This window comes from Pseudorca crassidens, chromosome 19 (genome assembly GCF_039906515.1).
Source record: "Pseudorca crassidens isolate mPseCra1 chromosome 19, mPseCra1.hap1, whole genome shotgun sequence".
Lineage (NCBI taxonomy): Eukaryota > Metazoa > Chordata > Mammalia > Artiodactyla > Delphinidae > Pseudorca > Pseudorca crassidens.
This window is the reverse complement of record NC_090314.1, coordinates 2,988,223-3,011,231: the sequence shown is the minus strand read 5'-3', so window position 1 is coordinate 3,011,231 and position 23,009 is coordinate 2,988,223. Positions and strand designations below refer to the sequence as shown.

Sequence of the window (23,009 nt, the reverse complement as noted above, 5' to 3'; positions counted from 1 at the left end):
CATTCACTTAACGTGATGCTTTTGAGATTTACCCGAAAGTCTCTTCCTTTTTGTTGCCAAGCAGCCCTCCACAGTATGCATGACTGCTCCCCAGCGGACAGACAATTGGGTTCTTTCCAGTTTGGGCTGCTGTGAGGAAAGCTGTGATGAACATTTGTGCCCGCGTTTTGTGTGGTTGTGTTTTCCTTTCTCGTGGGTGAATACCTAAGGGTAGAATTGCTGGGTGCTGTGGTAAAGCATATTTGACCCTAGAAGAAGCCGCCAGGCTGTGTTCCAAAGCGACCGCACCACATTGTTTCCCAATCAGCCGTCTATCAGAGCATAACCTGCTTCTAAAGTTAACTCCTATATCAGCAATATTTCCCTGAAACAGGATTTCAGTGGTTTTGATAATTCAAACCATCCCCTGTTGTTTAGCACGTAGGACACTTGCATTTTTCCTCATTACAGATATGATTGGGAAGGACCTCTATGCGATGCTGGTACACATCTCCGGTTATTTTCTAAGGCAAAAATTCCTAAAAGTGGGATTACGAGGTTAAAGGGCCTAAACTTTTCTTTTGGCTTTTGACATACATCAATGCGTACTGCCTCCTTAAACCGTGGGACTAACTTATATCAAGACCAGCAGTGTGGGAGCGTGTTCATCTTTTCTTAGCTGATTTGGAAGGGCCCTTCATATAGCGGTGATGTTAATCTCTTCTGCCTTATGTTGTGAATACTTTTCACAGTTTTTGTTTTGCCTTTAGGACTCTGCTTCAGGCATATTTTATCCACAGACGTTTTTAACTGTTTTGTCATCCAGCATGTCGGCTTATTCCTTTGGGGCTGTCTTTGGTGTGATGCTTGAAAGTCCTTCCTCAGCTGACGATTATAAAAACAGTTACCTAGATCCCCTTATTATTATTTTTAAGAACTTCTATCTTTACATTTAGCACTGTATGTATTTATTTTTAACTGTGAAATCTATGAGACGTACCAAAGAGTCTATGACACGAATGCAAGTTTAACAAATAATAGTAATAAAAATGCCTACCCCAAAAATAACCAGGAGAAAAAGCAGTGTCAGAAGAGATGTCGCATTTGCTTTATTGATTTTATGTATGTAGAGGTTATAACTGAACAAAACTGAACTATCTGTTGTTTAAGAACATGCCTGGCAAAAGTATAAAGGAAAGCAAGGACATGGTGAACACGGCGTCTAAAGGGTAGTTTCTTCTAAGGGATGCGGTGAAATCAGGCAGGGACGCTCGGCTTCACAGGGGCTATGATGCTCTATTTCTTCAGATGGTTTGGGCCCACGGGGGCTTGTCTTTGCATTCTGGTTCAACCTGGACAGTCATTTTATGTACCCTTCTGTATGTGTATATCCCACGTATCATTTAAAAGTTTTAAAATTGTGGTAAAATACATGTAATGTAATGTTGAGTATCTTAGCCTTTTTTTTTTTTTTTTTTTTTTTTTTTGCGGTACGCGGGCCTCTCACTGTTGCGGCCTCTCCCGTTGCGGAGCGCAGGCTCCGGACGCGCAGGCTCAGCGGCCATGGCTCACGGGCCCAGCCGCTCCGCGGCACGTGGGATCTTCCCAGACCGGGGCATGAAGCCGTGTCCCCTGCATCGGCAGGCGAACTCTCAACCACTGCGCCACCAGGGAAGCCCAATCTTAACCATTTTTAAGTGCATTTTTAAGTTCATTCCTGTTAAGTACATTCACTTGTCGTGCAGCCACAGCCCCCAGAACTCTTTTCACGTTGCAAAGCTGAACTCTGTCCCCAACATAAAACAACTCCTCACCCCCACCCCAGGCCCTGGCATCTGCCATTCTGCTTCCTATCTCTATGAATACAAGTATGATATTTGTATTTTTGTGAGTGGCTTAATTTCATGCAGCAGAATGTCCTCAAGATTCACCCACGTTGTAGCAGGATTTGCTTCCTTTTTTTTTTTTTTTTTTTAAGATTTTTTTGGTGTGGACTATTTTTGAAGTCTTTATTGAATTTGTTACAACAGGGGTCCCCAACCCCCGGACCATGGACTGGTACCGGTTTGTGGCCTGTTGGGAACCGGGCCACATAGCAGGAGGTGAGTGGTGGGCGAGTGAGCGAAGCTTCATCTGTGTTTACATCCGCTTCCCATCGCTCGCGTTACCGCCTGAGCTCCGCCTCCTGTCAAATCAGCGTCGGCATTAGATTCTCATAGGAGCGCGAAGCCTACTGTGAACTGCACGTGTGAGGGATCTAGGCTGCACACTCCTTACGAGAATCTAATGCCTGATGGTCTGAGGTAGAGCTGAGGTGGTGATGCTAGCGCTGGGGAGAGGCTGCAAATAGAGATTCTCATTAGCAGAGGGGTCTCAGGGCTCCCACTGATTCTGCATTATAGGGAGTTGTATAATTATTTCATTGCGTATTACAATGTAATAATAATAGAAATAAAATGCACAGTAAATGTAATGTGCTTGAATCATCCCGAAACCACCCCCCTCCCCTCCACACCCCCCCCCCCCCGCCCCCCAACCCGGCCCCGGTCCGTGGAAAAACTGTCTTCCACGAAACTGGTCCCTGGTGCCAAAAATGTTGGGGACTGCTGTGTTACAATATTGCTTCAGTTTTATGTTTTGGTTTTTTGGTCAAGAGGCATGTGGGATCCTAGCTCCCCAACCAGAGATCGAACCTGCACCCCCTGCATTGGAAGGGGAAGTTTAACCACTGGACCACCAGGGAAGTCCCGGGATTTGCCTCCTTTTTAAGGCTGAATAATATCTTGTTGTATCCATATACTACATTCTGTTGATCCATTCATTCATCAGTGGGCTCCACATAGAATTTTAAAGAAATAAATAAAAATATGAACCGTTTGCTTCTGCATTTGACCCTTTAATTGACCAGGACTGTATTTGGGTAGATGGTGTGAGGTAGGGGTAGACAGCTCACTTTGAATTTCTCCACTTCTTCACAAACTTTAGTGTAAACATACATCACGTGTAGGGCATGGTGGAGATGCTAAGATAAATCATCTATTCGGATCTTAGTTCCCTGACCAGGGATCGAACCTGTGCCCCCAGCAGTGGAAGTGTGGAGTCTTAGCTACCGGACCACCAGGGAAGTCCCAAAGCATCTGTTCTTTCTTCACCAAATATTATTTGAGTGCCTGCTACTCGCCAGGCACTTTTGTAGGGTCTGGGGGTACAGCTCCATGAGGATGGATAGCGCCCCTGTCCTTGCTGTGCCGTGGGTTGGTGCTGAAAGACGGGGACCAGCCTATGGGTTACAGGAGGAAGGGGTCACTTCCTGCTTTGTGGGGGATGTTAAGAGAAGGTGGCCCTTGATCTGGGCCCTAAAACATGGCTGGGATTTGGAGAGACTTGAGAAGAGGGACCTTTCACTTTGAAGGAACGACTTAGAGGCCCGGAAGTCGGATGCAGGTATCGTTTCATAGTTTATCAGTTAGATAGTGCTCAGCTGCAGGTGACAGAAATCCCCAACTACAGCTGCTTGAATAATAAACAGTCTCATACCAAGAAAAGTTCAGAGGCGGCAAGTTCCACTGGTCAGTGGAGGCCCAGTCTCCTTCCATCCTTCTGTTTTGCCCCCTGCCGTGTGTTGGCTTTTGTTCTGAGACTTATTGCCTTATAGCTGCAAGAAGGCTGCCTTAGCTCCAGCCTTCACATCCTTTCACTACAGTCTTCAAAGGCTGCAGGCAAGGGTGGGTCACCAATGTGTAAAGTGTCTGCTCCTCCCACATCCATCCCTTTGTACCAGGAGGATCATCTTTCTCAGCCTTCCCTTCTGTCTCCCTGTTCAGTAGAAGAGACCAGCCACTGGCTCTGGGCAATGGGATTCTATGACTGGTTTAGACCCATCAGGATTTATCCTCTAGAGCTGAGGACTTTCTGCGAAGGCGGAAACGCTCTGAATCTGTGCTGCCCGGTGTGGTGGCCGCTGGCCTCACGTTGCCACCGAGCACTAAACTGTATGTAGCTAGTGAGACTGTGGAACTGAATTTTTATTAAATTTAACTTTAATTAATTTAAATTTAGAAAGCTACGTGTGGCTAGACGCTCCTGTAACGGCCAGCACAGCCGAAGTAAGGTCTGGGTTCAGGGATCCGGGGAGAAGGCTCTGAGAGGGTCAGCGAGGGGTCTGCTCAGGACGGCCTGTGAGCAGATGAGGATCCGGTGTGTGTGTGAAGGGTGAGGCCCCGCGGCTGCAGGCGCTTCCATCTCCGCCCAGGCGGGAACACTCACCCGTGGGTGGGTTGGCCGGTGCACTGGGCTCACGGCTTCCGGTCCCACCTCGAGCGCTGTAGAAAGTGCATCTTCCCATCTGGCGTCTCCGAGGACCCTCTGGCTCGGACTTCCCCCTTCTGGTCAATGTCCTGACCCCTCTTCAGGCATCCAGCTGAGGCCCTGCTCCAGAGCACAAACACTGACTCAGCAACACAGTGCCCACTGCCCTCATCCTCTGCTGAGTCACACTGAATCTGTGTCACCGCAGGCCACGGTGTGGGGACGAGAGGAGCCGGGTGCACATGCATCCAGGGAAACGCCACGTGGACCCTCAGGGGGTGGGGCGATGCAAGCCCATTTCTCGGGGTGGGGAGAGGTGTGGTGGTCCCCCTGGGCTGAAAGGCGGGGTGTCACCCGGCCTGGCTCCTCCGGAGCCTGCAGGGCCTCTGGAGTCAGAGCTGGAAGCAGCTGCAGACCCCAGCCCGTAAGCCGGGGAAAGCCAATGGAAACATTGTGTGGGTGTGTTTTCAGCCTCGCTGGCCAGAGCCAGAGGTCGGAGTCCGGCCGTCCGTCAGGGAGGATGAATGGGCTCGGCGGTGGGCAGAGGCCTCGGGCTGCTGGGCCTCCCGAGAGAGTCCGGGTCAGGGGTGGGGGGGGGGTGGTGGGCGATGAGCCCAGAGGGTGGTGATGTGGCCAAGGTCGCACTGTGTGTGGGGCAGAGCGGGGAGGTAAAGCGCCTGGGGGTGGAGTCCTGGGCTCTGGAGTGAGGACTCAGCTCCAATCCTGGCTCTGCCTCGGGCTGGTAGCTTTACCTCCCTGGGCCTCAGTTTCCTCATCTGCAAAATGGTGTCACAGCACTGCCTCGGGGGTGGATGCGAGCCGGCCATGGCCCAAGGCAGACACTCAAAAGCACTAACATTTGTGCAGCCAGTTCTGTTCTGAGCACCTTCCGTGCCAGCCTGCACGGGACAGCTCCCCTCCCGAGGGCGCGGCGCAGACGTCTGACCCTAGGTGGGCGGCTCCAGGCTGCGCTCCTTGCCGCGACCCCGCAGGCAGGGCTGGCTCCGGGGCCATTAGAGCAGTGCCGTTCTCCTCAGTCCTGAAGCCCGCGGCTCCCGTTCTCCGCTGAGGCCCGGCCCCCCAGCCTCGTCCTGCCCTGCCGATCACTGCCTCTGCTCCCTGGAGACCTCCCGGCCTGCCTGTGGTCTCAGGAGATTCTGAGCTCGGCTCCACAGGCCCTGATTCACTCTCTTGTCCACTCATCCAGCACGCGTCCACCAGCCCCGCTGTGAGCAGGCTGCCTGTGGATGCGACCCCGAACTTGACCTGCCCCGGGGGGCTCAGGCTGGGAGGGCGAATAGATGGCGGAGAAACAAGTCATCCTAATCACAGTCACAGGAGGGGTGAGGCAGGGCCAGCGTTCCCAGGGTTTGCTGAGCCGTCTGGGGCCCCTCAGAAGAGGTGACATGAAGTGGACAGAGATGTGGACGGCAGTCCTGGCAGGGCAGGTGCAAAGCACCTGTGTTGAGGAATAAGCAGGGTCTGTTGGAGGGATGGAGAGAGCAGCCCTCTGGACGTCCAGGCTGGCAGGGCCGGGGGTGGCTGTGGCTAGAGTGCAGCAACAGGGCCTGGGGGTCCCCTCGGAGGATGGTGGTGTCCCTTTCCAATGGCTGACTTGGCTTGACCTGGGCCTGCAGTCTCGTGGGGTCAGAGGGAGGCCCAAGGCTGTGTGGCTGGGAAGGGGCAGAGCCAGAGTGAGCCCAGATCTGAAAGCCTCTGGGGCAGGTGTCTCCACAACACCAGGGGTAAGTGGACTCATTTTGTCAACCTTTTCTTCATGGTTCTGCTTAAATAAAGCGTGTTCATGACGTGTTCACGCGTCCGCCACGTGGCCACCACCCAGGTCAGGCCCCGGCACCCCGCAGGCAGCCCCACTCCGACAGCATCGCCAAGAACCAACGGGCCCGTTTGGAGGCATGTGTGTGGTCCCTCGCCGGGAACGCGTCTGCAGTGCTGGTCCACGTGACTGGTCCGCGTCGCCGCCGTGCTGTGTGCCGCCGTGTGGATGTGCATGGTGTGTTCATCCTTCCTCTTCTTGCTGGGTTGCTTCCAGTTTAGGGTGATTCCGAATAAAGCAGCAAGAACGCTCTGCTGTGTACCTTCTAGTGGATTCACTTCCTGCGGGTTCACACCCAAGAGTGGATCTGCTGGGTCACAGGCTGTGGGCATCTTTAGCAGATGCTGTCAGATGGCTTCCAAGGCGCTTATCCTAATTACACTCGTACCCACACTGCATGGAAGTTAACAAACTTATTGAGAAAAAAAGAAGGAACGTGCTCCAAGCCCCGATATGTAAAACACATTGGAAGCTGGAGCAAGGTTCAAGGTGGGGGGAGCCTGCACCTCCTGCGCCTGGCACCCCTGTGGATCCGAGGGTGCTCTGGGACCCAGTTTAAACCCCTGTTCCAGCCCAGTCCTTCCCAGCCCTGGCCATGGGTAGGAGTCATGGGCACAGGCAGACAGGGCAAGGCGTGTTAAAATACAGGTTCTGGAGCCCCATCCACACAGTGTTTGATTTGCAGTCTGAGGCGGGACCTCCCGCCCTCCCCCAGCCCCCCTGGACCTTACCCAGTGACTCACAATCATGACCGGGTTCGAGATGGCTGGGATGAGTGGACACGGTGCCTGGGGAATGCATTTTCCTGGAGAAGTGTAGTCAGAGCTGGTGCCTGAGTTTTACTTCCTCTAACTTACCTTAATTCAGGTCAGGTCCCTGCTGGGACCTGGCCTGTGCGGGCTTGGAGGACAGGGTGTGGACAGAGTGGCTTCTGCCCTCGAGAGGTTTCCATGCTGGCGGGAAAGAGGCCGCTGAACTGACCATTTCAGCTCAGGGCCCGGGCCTGGGGGTGGGACACAGAGAGAAGGATCCTGCCTGCAATCAGGGCCAAAGAGGACATTAACGTGGCTGGGCTTTGAGGGTTGCACACAAGTTGGCCGTGGTCTGACAAGGAAAGAGGAAAGGGCGCACCAGGCAGTGGAAGCGACAGCTGCAAAGGCGTGGCAGGTGCAGAAAGTGTGGTCGGCCTGGTGCGGCCGGGGCTGCAGGGCCATGGGAGGCCCTGCCCGCCAGCGGGAAGCAAGGCAGGCTCTGAGCGCTCCTCCTTACCTTCCCGTTGCCCCCACGCAGGCCACAGCCAACTCTCAGATGGAGGAGAAGACCCCTCCTCGCGGGTCCAAAATCGGTGGGGAGGGGACGGATGCTGGTCCTTGTACCCTTGTCTGCTGGGGCCTAGCTGCCCCTCGGCCAATGAACAGCCAGTGCCAAACGTCAGGAGGGCTGAGAAGGCGCCCTTGGCATGAGCTTTATCTGCAGCAACACGTCTTTATCAGTGAGCCGCCAAACTGCTGGCAGAACTGTCACAGCCGTCCATTCCCAGCGTGCGCACTCTTCATTCACTGCGGCTGCATCCCCTCAGCTCCTCGTGACGGGACAGTGGGTAGGATGCCCCCTTGCAGATGGAGATGAGGCCTGGAGATCTGGCCCACTGAAACCTCAGATCTCCTCACCTGAGAAATGAGGATATGATGTGTACCAATCAGCTCTCGCACTGTAACATACATCCCCTAAACGCAGGGGTACAAAACAACAGTGCTTTTATTTTGCTCCCCATCTGTGGGTTGGTGATTTGCATTGGGCTCGGCTGTTCTCCACTGGGCTTAGCTCACTGTTGGCCAGCTCAGGTGGGGTGCCTGGGCCTCACTTCCAAGAGGCCCCTCGCCCTCCAGCAGGCCAGCCCAGGCCAGCTGACCGGAAAGCTGCAGGCCCTTTGGAGACCTACTCTTAGTCTCGGCCCGGTTTCACCTCTGCCTATCCTACAGCTGCTGTAAAGCTCACGGTTCAAAGCGACGGGAGATAGAGTCCACCTCCTGGTGGCGGTCACTGCGAAGAATGTGTGGCCATATTTGCAATTTACGTGTGGTGAAAAGCCATCATGCATTCAGTCAGTAAACATGTTCTGAGCTCTCAGGCCTTATGTTGGGTGTCGCTGGTGCCACAGAGAAATCAAACTCAGTGTCTGCTCCCCAGAAGCTCTGGTGTGATGGAAGGGGCAGACACAGTCAGGGGGGGGGACTAGAAGTTAGGGTGCTGGAAGTTGATGGAAGTTTTGACCTAACAGAAATGAGGTCATGGAGGCGGGCTGTGGGAAAGAAGCTCTAACGGGCTTCATGAGATAAAAAGTGCTGATTTTGTGTTTATTACTCACCACAGGTGTTCGTGATGTTCTTGTCGGCTCTGGGCTATTAGCTGAGGCCCAGGCAGCTAAGGTCACTTAGCCTGAGGTCGGTCATGGCCCAACCGGCTTTGACCCCAGTGATTCAGCAGGTGAGCCACTGACCTCACGTCCCAACACGCAGGTGTGTGTGCCTGGACTGGACCCCCGCAGAGCCCCCAAGTCAGGCACGGTGAGGGCCTCCAGCCGGGCCTGGTCCCTAGCCCCACTTGCTCTGGCTTTGCTGCCGACCTCTCCAGCCGACTCACACCCTTCCTTTCCCTTCTGCCGTGTTTGTTGTGTCAGTCATGCCGGGAAGGAGGTGAGGGAAGGTTCTCCCTGAGGACAGCTGCAGGCCCTTGGACGGGGTGCTGACGTCTCCTGCACGGAGGGGCCCCGCCAGCCGCAGCAGCAGCAATGGTGGCGCCAGTGTCATCTGCTGGGCGCCGCCCTGGTCTCACCTCCCTTCCTGCTCGCACAACATCCCGCGCTAGGCGTTATTAAGCCCGTTTTGCAGATGAGGAGACCAAGGCAGAAAGGCAAAGAGCTGGCCCAGGGTCACACGGTGAGTCAAGGTGTGGCCCTAGGAGTGTCCGACTTGGCGGCCCTGCTCATCTCACTGACTGGCCTCAGAGGCCGGAATGTCAGGCCCAGCCAGGCGCATCGTCTGTGTCACGGCCCTGAGCTTCCACGACAAGCTCTGCTGTGGGGCCGATGCCACCAGCCACGTGGGGGACGGGAAGGCCACCCGTCACAGTCGTGTGGCTGGAAGCGGGGAGCCGGGGTGCGTCCCGAGCCCAAGCTGCCTGGCGGGGAACCGTCCAGGCTCCAGGGCCTGTGGCTGGCGGGTGCTCGGGGAGCGGGTTCGGAGGGGCTGGAGAAGCCATGTTGCTCCTTGGGGAAGGTCCACTCCCCAAACCTCTGCTCCCTTGGGGTCTCCTCTGCCTGGCCGGCAGGGCTGTGGCACACAGGAGACGGTGGGGACAGCAGCCCCAGATGCACCTGCTCAGAGGGCCACGAGGGCCCTGGGTCTGCGGAGCCCCGGCCTCCCCTCGGTCTCAGAGACGACTCTCGTCAGCTGGGCTCTTGCTAAGGGCTTCGTGCACTCTGCCTCACTCGGGCCTGCGGCAGGAGCTGCTGGCCGTGTCCTGTGGAGGAGAGCAGAGCTGCAGGACTCGCCTCCCCAGCCGGCGAGGGGAAGGCCCGGCGGGACCTGCGTCCTGCTCTTTCCTCTCAGAGCCATCGCTGCTGAGGGGCGGAGGCCTGCGGAGAGGACGGGTCTCACCCTGGTCCCCCAGTGCCTGAACGAAGAGCCAGGACCCAGCATGGTGACAGAGGGATGAGGATGAGCCCACGTCCTGGGCGAACCCTTCGTTTCCCCGGGGACTCGGTTTCCCCACCTGGCAGACAGGACGCTCAGGGCATCTCCTCAGGATGCAGAGCGGTTTGAAGGTGATGTGAGTAGAGACACGTCAAGCATCTGAGCAGCACCTGGCGCGTGTGACGCCGGTGAAGCCCCTGTCGGGGGCGTGTTCATAACTGGCCTGGATGCGGTGCCGGGTGTCGGTTCCCATGGAAACCCGACGAGGCAGGGCGCACCCTTCAGTTTACAAGCCCGCTCCCCAGGCGCAGGGTCAAGGCGATGGCCTGAGGCCGCTGAGCCAGGAACGCGGGGACGTGGCCCCGTCACCCCAGCCCCGCCAGCGGCGAGCGTCCCCTCACCGCATTCCCTGGCCTCAACCGGCGCCGGCCCGGCGGGGACCGGACGTGTGCCTCAGACACTTCGGGGTGACACCCTGGTGGCCGGTGGGGCTGCCCAGCAGTGACTTTACGGGGGAGGGGCCCCCTCACGTTTCGCTGACCAGAAAACTAACAGCGGTGATAAACACGCACGTGGCTCTAGCGCTGCACCAGGCTCGTTCTCACGAGCACGTGGGGCTGCTCTGCAGGGGGCCAGTTCCACGGTTGCTGGACAGCAGGGCTGGGCTTGAACCCTGGGCAGGGGGCTTGGAGGCTGTACCTCAACCACCCACGGTGGGGCAGGTAGTTTTATCATCACACATTTACTATCGGGGAAACTGAGGCACAGAGAGGTCTTGCGTCTTTTCCAGGGCTCCCCAGCCATGAAGTGGCTCTTGGAGGCTGCCCTGGGCCCCGGCCAGCCCCCTTGAGCTCACCCCTCCCTATCAGCTCGCTGGCCACTTCATGTGTTCACCTCAGGACCAGGCCAGCGTGTGTGACTTTCGGTGGAGGGTAACCTCCCCAGGCCTCAGTGTGCCCATCTGAGAAGTGGCCTTGCAGCCCCACAGGGCAGGGGAGGATGGGGTCTCCAGGCCTCCCGCTGCACCCTCCTGGGCCCAGACACACCTGGCCCTTCCCATCCTGAGGCTCCCTTGTCACCCCTCCTCTCCCCCCCCGCCCCCCACTGCAAGCACTTCTCTTCCCTTTGAACTGTCTGTCTTGCTGTGGAGGAAGCTATTCATAGCTGAGATGATGCAAAATTTATAAAGCACGGTTGGTAGGGCTGAATCCGCCCCCGGCACAGGCCACGCTGCCCGTCCCCTCCGGGCAGCTCTTTCTGCGTGTGTCCGTGTGTGAGCGTGTGTGCGCGTCCATGTGTGCGCGTGAGGGCCAGCTCCCTCCCCCGCCCTCTCCCTCCAGCCCCCTTCCTTCCTGGCCTCCCCTCTCCACCCAGCCCGCCTGAGTCTCCACCCTTGGGCGGACTTGGGCTTAGCACAGCCAGGCTACCTGGCATGGAGCCGCCCAGCCTGTGGCCCCGTTGCACATTCCAGCCTGACCCTCTGTCTCTTCACCTGAAGAACAGGGGTTGTAAGACTTAGACGTTTGACCCACACCTGTGGAGCCAGTGCCACGAGTCAGGACTCATGCAGGCCTCCCTGCACCCCACAGAGTGGCTGAAATTATTACCCACATTTACAGGTGGGGAGACTGAGGCAGGGAGCCACTGACTGTGGCAACTGGGTCCCGAGGGCGGAGGGCTGCGCAGTGGGGGAACTGGGATTTGAACCCTCTCCTGTTGCGTCATCCCCGCTGCTGACCCCGTGAGGCTCCGGGAGCAGAAAGGTCCTGGGGCTGGGAGCTCTGCAGATGGCTGGTGTCTGGTCCCTTCACAGACGGGTGGGCAAAGCCCAGGGACGAGACGCCAGCTGACCAAGGATGCGGAGGGACGGCCGCTGTGGCTCAGATCTTGGCCACTGTGGGTGGGGTGGCCGTGGCCGCAGACATGATCTGGGGCAGCTGGGAGCCTCGCCCACCCAGGGCAGCCAGGCTCAGGTGCTGTGGCCCTTGCTGGTGGCGGTAATGCGGCAGCAGGCCTGCTCCAGACACGCCCACTTGTCCTCCCCGAAGTCCTGGAGCTGGTGTGTTCTCCTCTCCCCAGGTGGAGAAATGGGGGCTCAGAGAGGGAAGGAACGTGCCCAAGGTCACACAGCCAGCAGGTGGCAGGAGGCAGTTGCGCGCGGGCATCTGCTCACCGTGTCACCTGCTGTTGCTGCCGCGGTCCTGCCGTGGCCCTGGTGGTTCCCCCCTTTTTTATTGAGGTAAAAGTTACATGACATGAAATTACCCAAAGTGTACAGTTCAGCGGTGTCGAGTGTGTTCAGTGTCGTGCAAACGTCTCCACGCCCTAGTTGCAGAGCATTTTCGCTCTGCAGAAGGAGCGCCTGTGCCCGCCAGCAGTCACCCAGCCCCGGGCAGCCTCCAGGCTGCTTTCTGTCTGTGGATTTGCCTGGTCTGTATGCTGCGTGTAAGGGGTCATCGTCTTTGTCCTTTGCGCCATCTCAGTTGGCATAATGACCTCCAGGTTCATCCACATTGCAGCCTGGCCAGAACTTCATTCTTTCCGGGGTGGAGTCATATTCCACCGTGTGGACAGATCATCTTTTGTGTGTCCGTTCATCTGTTGACAGACACTTGGTTTGTGTCCCCCTTTGGCCATTGTGGGCAGTGCCGTTCTCAACCTTCTCAGATGGTTTTTTTTTTTTAATTAATTAATTAATTTTTATATTTGGCTGCGTTGGGTCTCCGTTGCTGTGTGCAGACTTTCTCTAGTTGCGGTGAGTGGGGGCTACTCTTTGTTGCAGTGTGCAGGCTTCAGTAGTTGTGGCACGCGGGCTCAGCAGTTGTGGCGCGCGGGCTCTAGAGCGCAGGCTCAGTAGCTGTGGCGCACGGTCTTAGTTGCTCCGCGGCATGTGGGATCTTCCCTGACCAGGGCTCGAACCCGTGTCCCATGCACTGGCAGGCGGATTCTCAACCACTGCGCCACCAGGGAAGTCCCTCTCAGATGGTTTTGTGAGAACACGGGATTCAGTTCTTTCAGGCAGAGACCTTGGAGGGCGTTGCTGGGTCACCGTCCCTGGTGTTTGGAGGGTTCAACCTCCTTCTGTCCCCAGCAGGCTGCACTCTGCTCCTTCCTCCCTTATCCGGGGGACTGCAGCCGGGGACGCAGGGCTCTGAGGAACCAGGTCACAGACAGAGAGGTCGGGGACCACAGGGGAACTGTGGCCCAGTAACCAAGGCGCACGGGACGCCCGGTCCTGGCTCTCCCCCTGTCACTGTGTGTCCTGGGGCGGCCTTACCCTGGAGGAAGCCACGCCGCAGGGCACTCACGACCCCAGTAACCAAGGCGCACGGGATGCCCGGTCCTGGCTCTCCCACTGTCACTGTGTGTCCTGGGGCGGCCTTACCCTGGAGAAAGCCCAGCCGCAGGGCACTCACGACCCCTCTGCTTGGGGCATCGACTTTCCTCGAAAATCCAGGGCAGGACGTGACACCTCCTGTGAGAACAAACCTCGTGCAGATTCTGCAGCGGAACGCCAGCCTCGCGTGGGTTTTTCATCATCAGTCAGAGGCAGCCAAGAAACATCAAGACACACCAGGGACAGGGCCCTGGCTGCTCAGTGACCAGGGTGTGATCGACACTCCGGACAGGCTCCCGGGATGCGCGCATGGGAGGGGTCTCTGCATCCCCTTCCTCCTCCAAAGAGAGGCGCTGCCCAAGCTCACCTGGCCTCCCTGAAGCCTCAAGGTGGCAGGGAAGGAGACCCGCCAGCACGGGCGCAGCCCCCTGCCTGCGGTGCCAGCATGGTTGGGACCGTGGCGGTGACGTTCCTTCTTCCAGATGCCGGACCCCATGCAGTTTGCAGCTCCCCCGACCCTCTGATCAGCCGTGGATACTTGATAAACATCGAGCTGACCAATGAGTCTGTCCCCCTGGCCTGGCCAAGGGAGCCCCTGAGTGCCCCCGAGGGGCTGTATTTACCACTCCCCTCACTGTGCAGGTGGGGAAACTGAGGCCTCCAGTGGGGTTACCCACTAAGGGTGAGGGGTGGGGATGGGCCTGGTGAGCAGCTCAGGATTCGGGCCGGGGTCGTCCGCCCCGTGCTCAGTAGCCCTGAGCTGATGTTCTCACTGGGGAAACATAGTGAAATGCCAGGCAGAGGCGAGCACCGTGGGAATAACACCGTGGGAATAACGGGAAGGCGAGTAACACAGGGAAGGAAGCCCCCTCAGAGGAGGTACCACCTGAGTGGACCCCTGAACACGGCGAGAGGTCTGGAGGAAGAGCTTTCCAGGAAGGGGAGGGCGAGTGCAAAGGCCCTGAGGTGGGCACGGTTGAGGAAGTTGCCCACGACGCGGCCCCGTTGCAGGGACAGGTGAGAACGAGGGCTCCAGGTGGCAGTGGGGCAGAGAGGGGCCTGATGCACCCATGGCTCACCTCGACGGTCCTGGCGTTCCAGGGGTGACCCTACCTCAGAGAGGAGAGAGCCAGCTTTGTGGAGGACACGCACCGTCTCAAGGCCACCAGTGAGGGGGTCAGGGCTGCAGACACCAGCTGCCAGCCCTCTGATGATGTCACACCTGGGGGTGTCACTTCCGGTCTCTCCTGGAGGGAGTGGGACCAGGGCAAGTTCAGCAGGCAGGCTCCAGGGCGTCATGAGGAGCCAGCCCCCTCCCCCTGCCCTGAGCGCGGCCCCTGGAGGCCCCTCAGTGGCGCCTCATGCGTGCAGGGTACATCCTGCAGCCCCAGCAGACACCCCCTGAGGTCCAGTGTCCAGGGCTGGGCGCTGCCCGCACAGCAGCTCGGGCGGCTGGGAGGGAGACCCCGGCCCTCCAGTCTCTGGGCAAGAAGACTGGCCCAGCCAGCAACCCTGCCTCGACCTCGTTCTCCTGCCCTCTCGGAAGCAGGCGTGCGGGGCTCTGGGCCCTGGACCCGGGACCCCTCCGCACTCTTGACGGACTCGGAGACTCGCAGCCCTCAGGCCTAACTTACTCCCTGAGCCCCGCCCATGTTTAGGGCCAGGTGTGTGGGGCTCAGAGGGTCTGTTCTGTGGCCTCAACTCTGCGTCCCAGGGCTTGTAGCTGAGGCCAGCCCTCACTGGCAGGAACTTCTCAACCCAGCAGCTCCAGGAACCCTGAAGGGCCTGGCCCCTGAGCTCACAGGGTCCTGTTACACACTCTGACAAGGCTGCCCAGAGAGGCTGAGCCACTTGCCTGGGGTCACACAGCACCTGCCCTTGCTGTGCTCTGCCTCCAGCCCCTCCCAGCCCCTCACTCCTTTCCTCTCCTCCTCTTTCCCCAGAAGCTCGGAACTCGGGGGCCAAGTGGGTCCCAAGCACTCAAATTGAACGTGCCCATTCTTCTTGGGTCACCTGGCAGGTGGGACCCCAGAGGCCGTGAGTCCGCCACCTCTGTGGGGCCGGGTCCTCAGAGGGCGCCGGCAGGACCCCGTCTGTGGAAGGAGGGGCGCAGTGTGGCGTGGGTGGGTGACTACCCTTTCAAAGCTCCTCGCAGCCTCCGTCTGTCCCCCGACCAATTTCTCCGTGTGGTTGTGAGACTGGGAGGAGCGGTGGGAGTGTGTTTCTGTGAGGCCGATTTGGTTGTGTGGGGACAGCGGGGGGGCCTGTCTCTGAGCCCAGAGTGGAGGCCGCTACTGTGAGTGGAGCGGCCGGCTTCAGGGACGGCAGCCTGCAGGGTGGGCCAGTAGTGGGGCCCGAGCTGGGTGCTTCCCTCGTGCCCAGCCCCGTGGTAGGGACAGTGACGGTCAGGTGTGGCCTTGTCCTGGAGGAGCCCGCAGGAGGGACCTGTCTGTGGGGTCACGCACAGGACAGCATGCAATGCTGTTTGATGCCCCCTGCCCACGAAGCCCAGGCTGTGCTAGGGTAAGCTCGGGGGTGCCGTGGGGGCCCGGCTCAGCCTGGGGGGCAGTGAGCCTGGGGTAGGGCCTTTTTTCTAAACGTCTTTATTGGAGTATAATTGCTTTATGTTGTTCTGTTAGTTTCCACTGTATAACAAAGTGAATCAGCTCTGCGTATACATATGTCCCCATATCCCCGCCCTCTTGCGTCTCCCTCCCACCGTCCCTACCCCACCCCTCTAGGTGGTCACAGACCCCCGAGCTGCGCTCCCCGCGCTGTGCGGCTGCTTCCCACCAGCTGTCTGTTTGACATTTGGTCGTGTATATGCGTCCACGCCACTCGCTGGGGGAGGTCCTTTTACCCCCACCAGCCATACACATTCTCAAAGACACAGAGAAAACGAGGAGAAGATACCAACGATGCGGGCCCAGGGCTAAGCTTGCCCTCCAGACACTTCTCCCTGCACCTGAGCACATCTTACTCTCCTTCTGTGATACCTGCAGTCTGCCTTCCCGCTTACTGGCTGTGCGGGGCGCCGTTTACGCCGTTGGGTCCCGTGTGGATGGTGGTCGAGGCTGCCACAGCCCTGCCGCACACATGCCAGACACTGTCCCCTGCTGCCGGACGTCGGGCCCTTTCCACCTCTTAGCCATTAAAACAAACCCTGAGGTTACAACTTCGCGTCTTAATTATTTCCAGAGGGTTTGCGCACCGTTGTAGTATCCCTGTGTCAGTGGGTCAGCAGGTTTCCGTTTACTCAGTTTTTACATTGAGTTTGTAACGGACACGTGGGGACGGAGTCTGAGGGGGCAGCGTGGATGCCTCCTCCAGCCCCGCACTTCTCCCTTCTAGAGGCAACCACTGGGTTTCTTGTGTGTACTTCCGGAGGCTCCCATACGCACACAGCACTGATACAAAATCTTTTTTGTGGTTCTTATTTTGAACAGAAAAACAGCATGTGTGAACGCTGTTCCACACCTTACAGTTTTTTCACTTGTTACCTTTGGAAGTGTCTCTTGTCCTGAGCGATCGGCTCTGTAACCTTCTGTGTCCGAGGGCACCAGTGTTTGTCCCATCAGTGCCCTGCACTGGGCATCCTGGCTGTGCAACGTTTTGTTCTTGCAAACAGGCTGCGGGAAGCATCTTTGCTCAGGTGTTTCACACATGTGCAAGGAAGTTCATGCGCTAAAGTCTTCAGTGGGTCGGTGGTTTCTGGTGAGCTTGCCTGAATGGCCCTCTGGGAGCGGTGGCTGTTAGGCCAGCGAGGAGTGTGCTGCCCACTTCCCCGTGCCCTGCTGAGGTCTTTGGAAATCCGCCGGTGAAAATGCACCTCCGCCTAGCCTGCACTTGACTTGCACCTCTTAGAGCTGGCAGAGTGGAAGGGGCTGGAGGGAGGGACCCCTGGGCGAGCAGGCAACCAGCCATCACACGGGGTGGCCCTCCGTGTCAGGGGCGGGCAGATCTTCCTGAAAGACTCACTTCATGGGGCCCTTGAGATGGGGGGTTATTGCCCCAGGTGAGAACGAGGCCGGGCCTCCCGACAGGTGAATCACTGCGGGCAAGGCAGGGAGGTGTGAATGGGAGGGTGGGCTTAGGGGGCAGTGAGGCTGTCAGCTGGGCAGCAGGGGACAAGGACAGGCCTGTGAGAGCCTCGGCGTGCCCGCGTGTCCTCTGGGCGCTGGCGAGTCAAGCAGGAGAGGGAGAAGGGAGGACCCAGGAAGAGCGGGCGGGGCGAGCCTAGCCTACGAGGCCCGGACACTGGGCCCAGGGCGGTGGAAGGCAGATGTTTTATTCACGCCGATGCAGAGCCATCCGTCACCGCCAAGCCGCCCAGCCCCGCCACCTCCATCATCCTGCCACCTCAGGCTATTTTGGGCTTGGGTTCGGCCTCGCCTCCCCCGTCATCCAGGCCCCTCTCCCTGCCTGGGGTGGGGGCACTCATCCTGGCTCGAGGTGACAGGCCAGCAGTGTGGGTCCACTCCCGCCTAGCACCTGGGTAAACTGAGGTTCAGAGAGGCGTGAGGCCGCCACTAGTGCAGCCAAGGACCAGGGCCCTCATACCCCCCGCGCAGCCCCCGAGGCAGATGGCACTTGCTCCTCCCATGCGACGGGGGAACTGGAGGCCCTCAGGTGCTGTACACAGCTGCAGATCACACAGGCTGTCAAGAGCGAGAGATGAAGCTGGTGCTGGCCCCAGCCGTCACCGCTTTCCCCAGCTCTGTGCCCAGCAAGCTTCCTCTGGGAGGGCCCAGCTCCAGTGCTGGCTCCCTCATTCGTTCCATAAACGCCCCCGAAGTTCTCCTCTGTGCCAGCCCTGTGCCGGCTGGCCACTGAGGCCGTGGAGAGGGACAGTTCTGGGGCACTGCTGGGGGCCGCAGAACGTCCCCCCCATCTGCTCACCACAACTGGTGAAATCCCAGAACCTCAGGGATCCTGGCTGAGCTCCCTCTAAGGACCAACTAGCTCCAGGCTCAGAGAGGGAGGAAATCCGCCCAAGGTCACACAGCATGGCACTGGCAGGGAGGGGAGAGAGCACATATAATCTGTTCTTACTCTGTGCCCATGGTGTTGAGGCCACATGGCTGCCTGAACCTTGGTCGGTCCTCACAGCAACCCTGGAGATCTCGAGCCACCGCCAGAGCAGGGCACCCGGCCCTCCCGGCCTGGGGTTGAAGGGCCAGAAGAAGCAAAGCGACGAATGTGAGGCCCTTGCTGCCCAGCTTCCCACCTGCCACTTGGAGACGCCGTGAGTGGGCAGGAGCCGCGGAGCTGTCTGCATTGCTGGGGCCCACGGGCTTCTCCCAGCGGGGTCCCCCAGGCTCCCAGGGCGGCCGGAGCAGTTACTGCACACCAGCCGTGGGCGCACCACATTCCCACATGTCTGAGGGAACGTCGGGAACGCTCCCCCAGTGAGGTCCAGGCAGAGGACAGGCGGGGTCCCCCGTGCACCAACCCCGGTGTGCCAGGCCTGGGGCGTCAGCCAGCAGCACCCCGTGTTCTGCTTCTCTCCTTCCCGGCCCTGAGCACGCCTGAGCCGTCCCGCTTTTCATGGCCACACTGGCATGTTTATGTCTCGTCTTCCCTGGGGAGTGTTGCTTCCAGGACGCCAGGGACGTTGTCTGATGTGCTCAGCCCTCCGTGCCCAGAGCAGTGCCTGACACATGGTGGGCGCTGGATAAATGCTGTCGAATGAAGGAATTGGATGAATGAATGACTGTCAGTTCTGTGCTCACTGACTTCTGCCCGCCAAGCCCATTCTCTGTCAGCCTTCCCTGGTCTGTGACACTTGCTGGGCCCCTATGGTGTGCCAGTCCCTGTGCAAGGGGCTAGGGACCAAGTGGTGACAGAACAACAGCCCCGCCTTCGTGGAGTTGACATTCAAGCTGGGGATTAATAAATACCAGGGGGAGACAGTGCCTTGAGAAGAAAACGGCAGGAGAGAGGGGCCCGTACTGCTGGGGCGGAGTCTGGGAAGGCCTCCCTGAGCAGGTCACAGCCGAGCAAAGACTAACAGGTGAATGACTGAAGGAGAACCCGTTTGGGGAAGAGCATTCCTGGCAGCGGGAACAGCAGGTGCAAAAGTCCTGAGGTGGGATTTCACCGGCTTGCTTCCCCTCGCCCCGTACCCCGCCCCTCAGTAAACCCTGCCGTTCCACCTGCTAAGTTCTAAAGCTCCTCCTGCCACCATCGCTTCACTGGATGTGGCCAGTGGCTGCCTCGCGGCCTCCCTGGGCCACACTTGTCCGCTAACCTCCTCTTTGCATGGCAACTGGGCACGTGACCCGTGTCTGGGAAATGCTGGGGTAACAGGGGCTATTTCCTGTCCTTAGGCCTCCGTCCCTGAGGAGAGATCCCGGCGCCCAGGGCTCACGTCTGGGTGGAGACTGTTTCAAACACAAGACCAAGGGTCTTGTGGGAGCCCAGATGAGGTGCTGAGCCAGCCCTGAAGGACTTTCTGGAGGAGGAGAGGGTGAGTGGTGCAGGTTCCGGAAAGGGTTTCCCCTGCAGAAGAAACCACCTGAGCATGGCCCTGGAGGTGGGGAAATGGAGACCTGAAGGCTGAGCCAGGCTGGAGGGAGGTGGGGAAGAAAACAGGGCCCCCAGTGAGTCATCAGGCCTTCCTCTGGGGCCCCATTATGACTTTTAAGCACCCCGGGCACTTTTGCCTTCGTGAGCCCCACGTCCTCCGTGAAAAACAATGAAAATTAGCTTCTATGACTGAATTGGTATAAAGATGAATTTTAATCTGTTCATTGTCTACTCACCTGTTCATCCGTGCCTCCCTCTTGACCCACCTGCTCACCCCATCCAGTTGTCCATCCTTCCCTTACATACCCTCACCTATCTGTTCGCTCATCCATCCGTTCACATGTCCATCTGTTTTATCTCTCCATCATTTACTGTGTCAGTCTCTACGTTCCTCTCTTGTCTCTAGAGAGTTTTCCAGCATCCGACCCCAACCTTCCCAGCACAAACCCCCCTCTTCACCTCCTACTGCCGACAGATCCAAGCCACCCTTCAAGCTTCGCTGGGCTTCAAGGTCCTGCCAAGTTGCCTCTTCTCCTCTCTCACTGCTCGCACCGTTCATCCTAGAAGCTGTGGGCCCGGGGCACTGCAGCTACTGTGCCCAACGGGTAGGTTGTCCTCAGATGTCCCCCCTGGCCTGGGTTGGAAGCTGTCCCTGAGGGTCTGTGGCTGGGCTCCTGCAGCCCAGAGAGGAGGGGTGAGCCATGATCACAGGGGCTGGAGGGGAGGGGACGAATGGAAACAGGTTGGTGCACCGGGCCTCGGTTTTCTCACTTGAAATGAGGGGGAAGAGCGCGGTGTCGTCCCCCCACATTTTAAGCTGGTTTCTAGACTCCCTAGGCTGCCTGAGTACCAGGGTGGTGGAGTGGGGGGGCCTTGCTCTTTCCTTCCCTCCCTGCCACTTATCCACTTAACAGCCCGGGAGGGGAAGGCCTGCTTCTGGAGGGGGCATCTCAGCCCCATTAACACTGTTAACAGCCCCTGCGGAAGCAGCGGCCACCAGGGTCGCAGTTGCTTGGCCATTAGCCCCATCCCAACCCTCACTCCAGCCTTAGGGCCTACACTTCCTGGCAGAGCTTCTGGCCCCTCACACCAACCCCTGCAGACCTCAGAGGCCCCCACCTCTGGTCAAGGACCGGTCGGCCTGTACAGGGCTGTGGAGAGCAAAGGCAAGGGAGAGCCTGACAGCCGTGAGCTGGTGGCTGGACCAACAGAGCAGGTGGTGATGGCAGGTGGAGAGGTGTGGGTCATGGGGCCAGCAACTCAGCACAGTCCCCTCTGTCCCTTTGCCAAGTAAGAGTTGTGCGCTGTCCTCTGCTTTCTCCCCTCCAGCATATGTGAAGTGCCTTTTATCCAGGAGCAGCTGTGCCAGGTCAGGCAGTCAGTCAACAAACGCCCACTGAGCTAACAACCAACAAAGTTCTATCACGCCCTGCGTGCGAGGGCAAGACTTAGGCTCCCCTAATTACAGAATTCATTCATTCACCAACACGTATTTATTGAGCGCCCACTGTATGCCAGGCCCTGAGCACAGCGGTGAAAGAGACAAATACTCCGGGCCTGGGGGATGAAAAATGAACATGTGAAGGAACAGATGGGACAGGTTTCACGTGACACAAAGGCGGGTGGCTTCTGTGGTCTGAGGACTTGCGGGGAGGCTCTTGAGGAGGACGCCTTGGAGCTGAGGCCGGGGTGGTGCGGAGCATGGTGAGTGGAGAGCTAGGGGGAGAGTGCTACAGGCAGCGGCAACAGCAAGTACAAAGGTCCTGAGGTGGGGACGGAAACAAGGAAGCCAGTGAGAGGGAGAGAGAGAGGTGGGAGGGGGCACAGGGAGGACTGAGGGGACCCAGGGGTCTGGCTTCCTGTTACGCACAGGACAGTTGCTGGCCAGCTCGGAGCACGGGGGACGCGATCTAGCTCAGGTTTCCTGGGACCCGTCTGGCTGTACGTGGCTGGAAAGGGGCCGGCAGGGAGGCTGAGGGGTGGCTTCTGCCTGTGCCTAGGTGAGCCTCACGGGCTCCAGCCAGCAAGGAGAGCGGAGCGTGGGGGTTGCTTGGACTCCCAGTCATCAGGAATTAGAAGCCTCGGGAATCTTAGAATTTGATTCCCCCAGTTGGGGCGAGAACGGGAAGCCTCGCAGCACCTTGGCCTTAGATGCTGGCAGGAAGCTCAGGGAGACCCGGTCCCTTGCCTTGCGGCCTCAGCCCCTGGGCCCACCCCGACCAGCGTCCCTCGTGGGAGGGCGGCCAGTGGCCCAGGCTGCCCGCGCTGAGCGCTTCGTTAATATTCCTTTCCTGGCTCCTCGTGAGGTCCTGACGAGGCGCGGGCCGCTCTTCTGCCGGCTTCGCGGAGGAAGGAACCGAGGCTCAGCGATGGTCCGGACTCGGCCTCCGCTTGCTCGCCGACCTCGGGACGGGCGGCAGAGGAGCGTGAGTGGGCTTGGCGGGAGGGTGGCCGCGTACCTGCCCTGCCTCCGGGGTTGCGGCAAGACGGTCTTGAAGGGAGGAGGAACATCCAGTGGTGTCTAATTGGGACGCTCGAGGAGGAAAACTGTTACAAGTGCTCAGTTATCTTACACCGAGCCCGCCGGTGCAAGCAGAGAGCCCCAGACGTTGGCAAAGCTGATGTGTGTGTGTGTGTGTGTGGGGGGGCGCACAGGTGTTGGTGGCGGGAGGGATGGAGGTCCTTCCTTCTGGTTGCGAAGCCAGGAGGGTCCTCCTGCCCCACAGTTCACTCCCTCATGAGCCTCTGGTGGAGGAATTTCAGGCGTCATGGGGGACGCTTTGGTGAGGATTCCAGACCCTCTCTCCTTGACTGTGCTGGGTGGAAAGGGTGGCACCCTGGGGAGGACAGACCCCCGTTTATCTCTGTCTGGGTCACTACCAGCTTACCACCTTCCAGGGCCCCCCAGCGCCCTCCTGATGAGGTCCCGGCTCCACCGGCGGGAGTGGCGCTCGGCAGCCTGCCTCACAGCCTCCCTCAGGCGCTGCCCGCTCCCTGCTCTGAGCCACTCTGATTCTTAACCAGGCCTGGGAGGTTCCTGCCGCCTGGACCTCCACCTTCCTTCTGTTCATAGCTGGAGAACTTTACGTCTTCTTTCCTGGCTCAGTTCAACTTTTCTCGTCAGTAAACCGTCTTGTGTATTTCACCTGCTGGCGGGAGTCCCTGGTACGTCCTTGGGCAAATCAACCCCTGCCAGGGCCTCACCTCATCTATTCAACTGGGGCGGGGGTTGGGCTGAAAATTCGGAATACTGGAGCGCCTGTGCCGGGAAAGTCAGGATCTCCAGCCCACAGGCCCCGAGAAGGTTTCCGCAGCGGCTGGCCAG

At 58.7% G+C, this 23,009-nt stretch overlaps 1 long non-coding RNA gene across 1 annotated transcript in view; it reads left to right on the top strand.

The window, feature by feature from the left end:
• LOC137211941 (uncharacterized) overlaps positions 1–19,744 on the top strand; it is a 28,651-nt gene extending 8,907 nt beyond the window's left edge. Inside the window, exon 3 of the long non-coding RNA XR_010937285.1 lies at positions 19,486–19,744. This is a non-coding gene — a long non-coding RNA (uncharacterized lncRNA). The remainder of the gene's footprint in view (positions 1–19,485) is intronic.
• Positions 19,745–23,009: the final 3,265 nt, after the last annotated feature.